Consider the following 11,454-nt stretch of genomic DNA (forward strand, 5'->3'; position numbering starts at 1 on the left):
GATATCCTCAGCAGTCTGACATACTCTGGAAAGGGCACATTTCTGAATGGCTCAGCCACTTACTGCTCCAAAACAAAGCTAAACTGAAAGCAGTTAGGTCCAGCCCAGGAGAAGTGGCAGGTAAAAGTAGGATTAAATCCCACATCAGAGAAGTGTTCCTGCAGGCTGTCTCTATAGATGCTCGTTCTCTGAGAGCTCTGACCTTGCTATAGCCCTACAGACAGCCCTTTGGCTTTTCTCCACACACAAATGCTCTTTCACAGGAGATTTTACAGGTCTGCGTGGTTTGCTCCTGCTGAACTCCTCATGATTGTCCTCAGTCCTTTTTGTTTTTTCTTCCCCCAGGTTTTGTTAATATGCCCTTCATAAATCAGTGTCCATGTTGAGTAAGAATCTGGCGATGACAGAGAATAATCTTTCCTTGGTAAGCATGCCCAAAATCTTTTGGTTCCCAGTGTCTTTTTGACTGGATATGTCCCTGTGTGGCATGAGAGCACATTACATAGGTTTATGTCGCACTTTTGTGAAATGAAGAACTGTCAGATGATGATGGCTTTGGTACTTTGCCAGCTGCTTTGTTCCATTCACAATCTAACCCTGAAACTATTAGCATGGCTAATTGTGTGACTACAGAGGTAAATTTGTTAAAAGAGACTTGTCAAAGAAGAACTAAGCTACTGGACAATCTGAAAATGCTCAGCTTTGTTTTGCTTCTTGGGGAATGAAATTACACACTCCTGAAGATTTGCCAAAGTCTAGAGACATCCGTGTGATGCACCTGCTCCTGTCAAAAATGGTGTTGAATTTCTTATGTGATTTACTAACATGTCATGACTAATGGACTGCTGCTGATCCAGCATGAACCCCTGCTACAGAGCATGAACTGTGTTGTTAAAGACCCATGTTTGCTGGAAATCCTTCTCCACTGCACTCTGATGCATACACTTTAAATGTATCAGATTCTATTATTCCTTCTCTCCAGAGTCTTTTTCTGTTCTTTCATTTCCTAACTATTCGATCTAGATGGATAATATTAATTCTTATCTCTTATGGTTATGCAGAAAGTAGAAAAAATATTTAGGGGCACACTGCTACACACTATAATGTAGCACTGTGTGTGCAAGGGAACAGGCTGGGACCCTCAGCTCTGGCAGGGAATCTCATGGCTAAATGAGGAACTGTGTACAGGAAAACATGGCAGGGACTTGATGTGGATTGGTGCTGAGATTTACAATTTCCATTGCCACAGAATGGACAAGGTTTTTCCCCCATCAACGTGGGACCTTGCACAGGGGTAAGGACTGCTGTGCCAGGAAACCAGCCTGTTCATGGTTATTCTTTTGGTGTATTGATCATTTACCATATTAGGTTTAAAAACAACAATAACAACAAATCCTAAAAAGATATTTTTGTTACAACGTTGAAATGATCTGGCTCGGTAGAAGTTTGAAGAACAGTTTAAACACTTACATAGACAGAGAGTGAAAGGCTGTGATTTGTATGTTGGTCTGCTTCCAGGACAGGGGTCCGCTATTCTGAAATGCAATGCTATTATTGAATATTTTGCCAGTCATGATAGCCAGGAATTTATAATTGCAGCTAGAAGACAAGAGATACAGCTTCTGTGAGCCTGGGAACTGGTTATCAAGCACTCTCTCTTGAGGACAAGGTTCTGTAAGGATATCAGTAGTTGTCTAATAAGGAACGAGGAGGCTGTCCTTCCTGCAACCTAGAATGCCTTCCCAAGGTATCAGATTGAGCCTTAAACCCTTCAGATAAAAATCCTGTTTTAATTGTTTATATTACTTTTTCAGCAGGGAAACCGTGAATTGTGGAAGGGTACACAGTGCCTGACGTAAGAGCAAAAGCTAACACAACATTTTGCCTTCCTGAACTCAGCATCTGACAGTCTAAAATTTCTGAAACAACAGTTTGTTGCACTTTGTGGTCCCTCACAGGTAGTTTACATTAATGTTTTTCATGTTTTGACTTTCTTGTTGGGAAAAAAATAGTTGAACAGAAAAACGGTGTTGTGTTCCGGTAATCAAAACAAATGCCCACATTCTTTTAACCCCTTCATTAGCATTCTAGATGCTGGAACAGAGTGCACACACAGCAAATATGCTGATGATACAGAACTGGGAGGTGTGGCTGATACACCACATAGCTGTGCTGTTATTCAGAGGGATTTTGACAAGTTGGAGAAACAGGTTGACGTAAGTTCAGTTAATGAAAACTGATAGTTCCATACCTGGGGAGAAATAACCCCATATACCAGCACAGGTTTGGGGGTGACTGGCTGGAAAGCAGAAAAAAACCTGGTAGACACAAAGCCAGCAGCATCCTGGGTTTCACGATGAGAAATGTTCTGAGGTTTTGCATAAGATTATAGAAACAAGTTCAACCCAGTGAAGTGTTATTGGGCACTAGTGATAATATTTGGTATCTGGATACCAGTCTGGTGTCCACCAGAGGGACTGAAAGTGATTGGAGCCATCCCACAGTCTTTCATAACACCGTAAAAGAAAGATCAGAATGCAAATCCTTTAATTTACATGCTGCTCTTGTGGCTTCCCTAAAAACACTGCAATTAAAGTGTAGAAAAGTTTGAAATCTATGTCTGTTTCCTGAAGGGCAGATAGACTTTGAAAATAGCCATTCTCCATTCTCTTTGCTTTTGATTCTATCACAAAAGATATGGAATGGATTACATATATTTATTTAAAGCAATCACAACATGTTTTAAATGAAATGTCTTTATTTCTTTCTTTCTTAATAAATTTGCATCTTACAGTGCTTTGAACAAACTATTGATATTGTGGGATTTTTTTAATGTAAAAAAACTGAAATTTTTTTAAATTAAAAATAATAGTTGGCTTTTCTGTTATAAAGCATACATTTGGGCAACACAAAATTCCCACACATTGCACTGTGCTGAACTTCACTGCACACCCTGTAACTTGCAGAGGATTATCGGGATCAAAATGGAATATTAATAGCAGTGAAATGGAAAATTAATTTCTCCTCACTTTGTGATTTGTTGCCATACATGGAGGACAGGCATCATTTTGCAGGGACACACTATTCCTGGAGTCAGGCTGCCTGTCAGCTGGTAAGTGCTGATGTAAAGGTAACTGATCTTGGGAAAAACATGGATCCATAATAGGCATAAATATACACCTCTGAGAGAAAGCTTAAAATAGATGCATCTGATACCTTGTTTTTATTGCAGAGACTTCCAAGTCCATAATAATGTTGATGTGAAAGAGTGACAGGTATGTCTTAGAACATGAGTTCCATTCCCTTTCCTGTCATCAGAGGTGGATGAACACATCTCTGCTCCACAGAAATTATTTTTCTTGAGCATTTCTATTTCCTTAAGATTAACTAAAGTCCTTTACTCTGGATAATCTAATGCCCAAAAAACCCCAGTATTTGATTTGTGACATGTAACTTAAGGCTTGATACTGCAAATTTTATTCACTGTGGGGAATGTTCACCATTTGCCTGTGATGCTGGGCTCTTTCAAAATGAAGAGGAATTATGAATAAATATTATTTAAGCAGTGATAAGTAGAGGTCTGCAATCTTTAAAGGCAAATGTATAATTTTAAAAGAAAAAGCAAAGATGAATCTCTGGAAAATGTCTGAAGAAAAGGTCTATCAGCTTTGGGTATATTCTGTGTTTTTCCACCCAATTTCATGCCCATTGCCCAGTACCTCGATGATTATCTCTTTAGGCCATGGGTAACAGATCAATTTGCAGAATCTCTGCTTTTTCCTGGCATTGCAGGAGGGGCAGGCAGGTTGTGTGTGGTGCCTTCACAAACCACAAGTGCTTGTGAGCAGGAGCACCCAAAGAAACAGCTGAAAACATCAAAGGGGAAGGGAAAGAAGAGGTACTAGTGGTGACTGGGAGGATAGAAAGTATTTAGGATACTCCTGAGAGAATATGTGCTCACTGGGTGAGCTATTTTACAAGCAGGTGACTCTTGTAAATACAGATTGAGTGTGACCTTCATGCAAGCAACTGTGAAGCATAGAGCAGTGAGATCATGGTCCTTCTCCCGAGGCCAGCCTGACCCCTGAGGTGGCACATCCTATGCAGAAGCACTGTGAGTTTTGGGTGGCTTGGAAAACACCTCCAGTCCATTTCTGTCAAATTACTGAAAGGATCTATTTGAGAAGAAAGAAATATTTATTTCTCAACAGGGTGGTCATTAGAGTTAGTACTGAGCAGAAAATACCTTTTCCCACTGCTTGAAAACAGCTTTCCCTTTACTCACCTCTCCACTGCTTTTTGTTTTCTCCTGCCTCCTGGTCCATACTGCATGTCTCTCTCTCCCTGTCTCTGTTATTCCACCCCATCAGAATTATTAAAATGTTCATGAGAATGGATGAACTCCTTTATGATGAGAGACTTGAAAAGATTGGCTTGAATGATGATGGGTCACACTTGCTGAGTGATTGAAAAGATAGTCTATGGAGATGAAACTGATACAAGATGGATTTATTTGTATAACTCTGCTGAGGAAAAAAAAAACAAGGAGGAAAAAAGGCTGAAGGAAAATATAAGGAGCAAAATGAATGAATGCAAAGAGTCCATTTGCTAATTCATTTTGAAAATTAAAGGTGTTTTCTGATCTAAAACACCTATATATCCATATTTTGAGAACTTTAGAGGTAAACAAATTTTATAGAAATTAAGATCTGGAAGCTGCCATTAAATTCTGGTCACTGCAGCATTATATCAGAAATTTTTCTCCATACACTTTCTGTTTTCACTATAGCTTGGCAATAATTTGTGACCTGATGAGATTACAGAATTGACTGTAAGTTAGGTTGATTGTTACAGGCAGACTGGGGAGGTGATTGTTTCTGTGTTTCTATCCTCATTTCCAAATTACATCAGTCTTGCTTTTAATGTAAGGCTCAATCTTCTTTTTTGTTCCAGATGGACTTCCAGGAGTTTCAATGTTCTTCTGCTCAAGAAGTTTTGGCTTTGTCATGGATAGCAAATGAATGACAGGGATATTTATCAAGCCTCTCTAGCCAGACAGATGTGTAAAGCACAAACTAGAGTCTCAGACAGACAAATGATATACCAAAATGCCCACTCATGAATAACAATCTGCAAATCACAAAAATAATTTAACAAAAGCCTTCATGACATGCCAAACATTTCTCACCACTCGGGAGAGAATTCTCTGGGGGAGAACAATGTGCCTTGTAAATACTGAATTTATAACAAGGGCTGGAAATTTTACAGTGACTGTTGTGACTCTATTCTTCTAAAATGACTGATGGGATGGCCTCTTTCCAGGGTTACTGTTCATCATTATATTACATCACATCTTTTTTTTTTTTTTTTTTTTTTTTTTACTTCCCTTTGTCTGTGTTATTAGCAGGAGATTAGTTCTCCCTGGGCTCTCTGGCATGCACCTGCCTTCTCTTCTGGATGAGCTGCTCACTGGAGGCTATACAATACCATGCTAGGAAAGGGTTCATTCATACCACATTGTACTCCTGACACTAGCAGGGGAATCACATTCTTCCTGCACATGCCACTATGTTGGCCTGCATCAGAAGAGCCCTGGATGCTCTGCATAAAACAAAATCCAAACTTCCTTGTTATGCAGATAATCCAGTGTCTACTAGCTGCCATGCCATGGGCTCTTCCCAAACAATCCAAGAAGCCATTGCATGTGTGGATTGTTTCCTGGGCATATTAACAAGTCTTTTGCCAGGACTGCTCTGTCAGAACTGCCACATGGACATCTCAGCTGAGGACATGAGGGAACTGCTGCTCTGGCAGGAACTGAATGAAGCCCAGCACCTTCCTCTGAGCTAAACGCAAGGCACATCAACAGCCCTGTTTCCCTACAACTCTGAGGAGACCCACACCAGGTGGTTGTTCTGTCATGCCAGGGACCAGAAATTTTCTCTGAGGGGGAAAACTGTCAGATTGACACAGGGTCAGCAATTCTTTCATAGTTTGGAGAGGGTGAGTTACTTCAGCTGCACTGCATTGATTTCCAATACTTCTCTCTGACCCAGTTTTTCCTTCCTTCTATCCCTGTCCCTCAGGAGATGACGATGCTGTTCTGAGCCAGGGCTGACTGAGCCAGGCAGGTTCCAGGCTCTCCCACTCCTCAGTTCAGTGGGTCTGGAATGACAGCAGAAGAGGATGACAGCACACTCACTAACCCTTACTCCCAGAACTTCTGGGAAATGCTTGGCTGAGCAGCAATCGAGGGAGGGCAGGACGCGACTAAGCACAGAGCATATTGCTGTGTGAAATCTTCCACAGGAAAATTCAGGAAATTCCCTGACAGTTTTGGTGCATTAGTGCCTACTACAATTTTTGATACTGAAGAAGGGGCTGGGGACAGTTGGGGATAGCACAGAGAAGCTCATGCAGACATTTCTCAGGGTACCTGTGATGTGCCCAACATATTTCCTAAGGAGTCCTGATGCCACACAGGAGATGTCTGTCCAAGGGAATTCTATGGGAACCAGAGAAGGGGGACATTTCTATCACCTCATTCCTCCTGCCAAAAAAGAAAAGGTGTTCTCCCCACCTACATGGAAAATCAGCATTGGAAAAATCTGATTTCCAAGAATTTTTTCAGTACAACAGCCTAGGAAGGTCTTTCCCCCTTTTTGTGCATTCATGCAGAAATTTCTTCTCAAGAAGAGTTTAAGCTCTGGACAACCTCTGCAGGATTGACACAGAAAGAAAATATGAGAGTAACATAAACAGTGTGCAGGCAAATGTGGGTATATTTTCATTTTTCCATTAATTTACATTTCAGTTTCCTCAATTCAGAAAACCCCCACATTTTAGCATAATTTATGATGTCCTGAATTGTATAAATCTTGGTGTTCTTTTTATAGGAACAGATTATATACTCTGTGCAGCTGACAGAGACAAATGTCACACTTACTCCCTGGAGAATTCTAATCTCCCCCTCAAATTTTAAGATGTCAGTGAAAAACAATCCCCCTGTTTCTGAAACCCAACCCCAAGGAGCAATGATACTACCATCCATAAAAATAACTGGTCTGGGATCCTTAGGGATGTATCGCTGACAGAATTGTTCAGGACAAGACAGTGCAGATGTCCACATCATAAATCTGGAAAGGTTATGGTTCATGTGTGGCAGAAAATAGAGGAGAGAAGGTTCATGCCCCAAAGAGTACCTCCCCCGTGAGAAGAACCATCCTTTGGAGACCATTTAGTGTAACATATTCCTCAAAACACTTGTAATTAATCTACACAACTCATCACCAGCAATGCAGTGGCTACTGAAGGTTTCCATTCATTCAAAAATCTGCCAGACAAATCCATGAGAGGAAAACCAGGTGCAGACTTCTGATCCAACACAGAACAAAGACAGCAGGACTGGGATGTGCCTAAACCAGGAGCACTTGAGGAATGGGGAAGTGTTAAGGAAAAGCCTCAGCACATCTGCCAGTCTCATCATTCCTGTGCTTTTCAGCCTGTGATGTTATCAAGGCTGAGCCACTGCCAGGACAATGCTCTGGGCTGGCCTTTGTGCCCTGGCATGTCTGTCACAAGAAGCCAGCAGGCAGCAGCAGGGCAGGGATGTCCCCCTTGCCAAGAGGCCATGGAGAGCCTGGAGCCCAGGTGCTGCTGCTCGGCAGCCAGGACAGCCTCTGTTAGCACTGCTTGTGCCTCTGGGCAGAGCACACTCCTGGCAGACAAAGCTCTCTGTGTGTTCATGGAGGGCACAGAAAGCTGCTGCAGCCAGGGCCAGCTGGGGCCTCTTCTTGCCTGGGCAGAGCAGCTCGTGCTGTGCCCAGTGATTCTGGCTCCGGGCTGATGTGGGTTTCAAACTTGGCAAGTCAAGTTTGCAAAGTGCATGAGACAGAGCCTGGGGAGGCACCATGCTGTAGGATGGATTTGTAAGGGTCTGAAGCACCTGAAAGCAAGTGGGTTGCTCACTAGTGCCTCTTGGGTGCTGGCCGAGACCCAAGAGCTTTAAGTTAAATTCTTCCAAGCTCCTCCCTCAAGGGAGTTTCTTTGCTCCCCTGTGGTCTCACAAATGCCCCTGTTTCCCTTGAGTCTAATTTCTGAACGTGTAATGCTGGGACAACACAGAATATTTCAGCAGAGGTTCACCAGAACTTCACACAGAGCTTCCTTACAGTTTCCAAAGTACAACACTGGTTCACTCCACATCACTGTGCCTGTTTGGGAAACCCACAGAACACGTGATTTTTGCTAATGCTCTCAGCTCTTATTTTCAGTCACTCTTTGCTGTTGTGCTCTCATCTTACCTCTGAACAGGGGACTGTTTTATTTACTGCAGTGTTACACAGCAGTGGATCAAATATTAAGTTACCATCTCATTTTTCAGGACAGCAACAAACAATCCTGGTTTTCATGTTATAATGCAAATTTTCCAGCAGTCACAGCTAACTTGGTACACCTGTGACTGGCTTTAGATGTAAGGGATTTAATGAGTAGAACAGACTTGTCCCAGGAGACTTGTGGTGCTCCTATTTCTCAGAAGAGTTATTGCAAGAACTCTGCCAATTAAAAATGTGAAATCATACCTCCTGTTGCTCTTTCACCCTGGGATTTCCTATTAGTTTCTTTAATTAGAGCTTTTTGCTAGCCTTGAGCTGACTGAATACTGCCCAATATATATTTTAAGGCTGAAGAACTGGCAAGTTGCTAGTCCAGTATAAATCACAGGCATTGTCTTCTATTCTTCCTTCCCATTGCATTTTTAATCCTCCTACACTGCAGATCAGGAAAGATATGTTGACCTGAAATTTTCTCAGCAGAACAGGACTACACCTTCACCACCTATAATTCAGACAACAAACTGAGCTAGCAATGGGTAGCAGTGCCACTCACACCCACATGCTGGGGGATCCCTCAGGGACCCTTTCTCCCCCTGCAGAGAGTTTGCAATCTCTGTCTGCTTTTCCTCAGTGTGACTTGTCTCCCTTGGGAGAGCAGCAGCTGGTTGAAGCCAGGACCCTGATAACTCTGGCAGTTATGGAAGCCCTGTGCTCATGGAGGTGAAGGGAGAGCCAGCCCATGATGTGGGGAAAAATATACTTCTTCTTGGATCCTGACATCCCTGCTGGCTTTCCTGCCATTCCCATGAGGTAAGTCTGTGGTTTGTAGCTCTGGCCTGCAGTCCACATGCCCTACTGATGGCTTAATCAAAAAATTTATCTTTGTGTATGTGATTTTCATTTACTTAAGGTAGAAAGCAGCCAGCAGCTGACAGGAAAGGCTCCAGCAGGCAACCCATTCCCCCCATTTTCAAGCCAAAATGTGTCTATTACTTAGCTTTTTAATGCCCTTTGGATAATGGAGGTGCATTGTTCCCGTATGCTGACAAAATCTTCCCTAAATATTTGCAGTATATTTCCTATCCCATTTTCTTGGTTACAGGATAAATGAGCCCAGCTAAGAGATTTCTTGTCTGTGACACACCTGCTTTCATACTGTGGCTCTTTTTAAAGGCTTTATTTATTAATACTTACAGGAAATAGTGTCACATGTAAAGACAGGTTTTTGCTCTCTACTTATTAGAACTTGAATTTGCAACTGGGAAAGGCTTTGGGCTTGCTTGCCACCATGAATAATCCCTGCCCTGTCTATCTGGGACTACAGTAGTTCAAGAACAGTATTGGACATGGCTATCCATGGAGTCTGTTTTCTTATCCCTTGGCTCCAACTTCCATTAGAGAGGTAAGAGTGTCACTGACACATAAGCCACCAGGACTCTCCATGTTCACTGAGGCACAGGATTGCCACCACAGCTGTAAGCAGAAAAAAAATCTGAATGCAAGGGCAACAAAAAGGAAATCTGAATGAGCTGGGAGTTGAGTTACACATCCCTAGATGTGCACAAAAGATTGCATTTGCAATGTCTGAGAACAGTCTGAATGTATCTGAATCACCAAAACTGGCCTTTGGAAGGAGAAAAACTCAGTTCCCTGCAATAAGCTTTATTTGACAAGCCCTATTCATTCAAACTTGCAGACGGATTAAATCTCTGTCACTCCAATCCCTTAACGTAATTGGCAAATTTGCAAAGGTGCAATCTGTGACTCACTCATAGGGCTTTGATGGAGATTTTGAAAGATAAGACTCCTTGTGAGCCACAGAGGTATTGCTCTCATTAACAACTGCCAGCCAGCTACTAATTAGCTGCTGATTGAACAGTTGAGACAGTTCAGACAATTTTCAAAGGTTACAACCACCCATTTGTCCAGCCAATCCTCAGCTTCCAAATGAGACATCTGAAAGATATACTGTGAAAACACTTTACATAACCTCAGGGTGTTCAGCAAGGTATTAAATGTTATTTGTTATTTCCACCTCTATTTCCTCATCCACACACTCAAATCAAGCTTCTAGTTTGCGAGCTGAATGGTACCAAGATAAAAACATGGATGGGGGCTCAGGAGGTGTCCTAAAGGATACAGTCTGGTAATGTTGAGATGCCTCCACTTTCCACTTGACTCTGCTGCCTTCCTGTAATTCCTGCTCCTGAATTCACAGCCAGTCCCAGAACACGGGGCAGGGGAAGCCATGGCTATGAGCTGGCAAAGGGTGAGGCAGCTGCCCCATCTTCATCTCAAGAAGGATCTATTTTCAGCACAATAAAATCATTCCTCTTCCATGAGAATGTCAGCACTGCAGATCCTTGCCCCCTCCTCGCTACTGTGCAGTAGCTGTAGTCTGAACTCCAGCCTGTAGCTGGAGTCTACCCTCAATCAGCCTCTTCTCTTTTGACTCCCTGTGTTTTGCATCCAGCTGCAATGGAGCCCAGCCCTGAAGAGATGGAAGCATTGGCTGAAGGTTAATAGAGGCACAATCGATTTTAATTTCCTTTTTCCATCAAGGTGTTGTTGCTTCTTCCAGCAGGTCCTTCCTTTTCCAAGGACAGATACTGCTGTTGCTCCTCCAGACCTTTCCAGAGTAACACTGCAGCTCCACTAGTAAATTAAACATGTCCAGGAACTTAGGCCAATTGGCATGGAACTGTTTGTGCTTATAGAAGTAAACTATTTCTGTATCAAGCATGGTGAGGCTGGATGCAGACTGTATTGGGAAGGGTCCCAGAAAATGCCAGCTGTCCAGTTATGCCTTTAAATCTGTTTAGGAGATGTGTTGTTGGCACAGGTCAAAAGCTTGACAAGAAATGTGCTAATGATTTATTAGTAGAAGTAATTAGCTTCCCCTGTCTGCAAAGGTTTCCTGCCACGAGGCAGTGTTCTAGGAAAGGAAGCATGAAATGAACTTTTCTCCAGTAGGACAAGGGTAACAGATTTAAACTGGAAAAGAGTGATATATCAGACATTAGAGAGAAATTCTTCCCTGTGAGGGTGGGCAGGGCCCTGGCACAGGTTGCTCAGAGAAGCTGTGGCTACCCTGGATTCCTGGCAGTGTCCAAGGCCA

The sequence above is a fragment of the Melospiza georgiana genome, chromosome 21, assembly GCF_028018845.1.
Source record: "Melospiza georgiana isolate bMelGeo1 chromosome 21, bMelGeo1.pri, whole genome shotgun sequence".
Classification (NCBI taxonomy): Eukaryota; Metazoa; Chordata; class Aves; order Passeriformes; family Passerellidae; genus Melospiza; species Melospiza georgiana.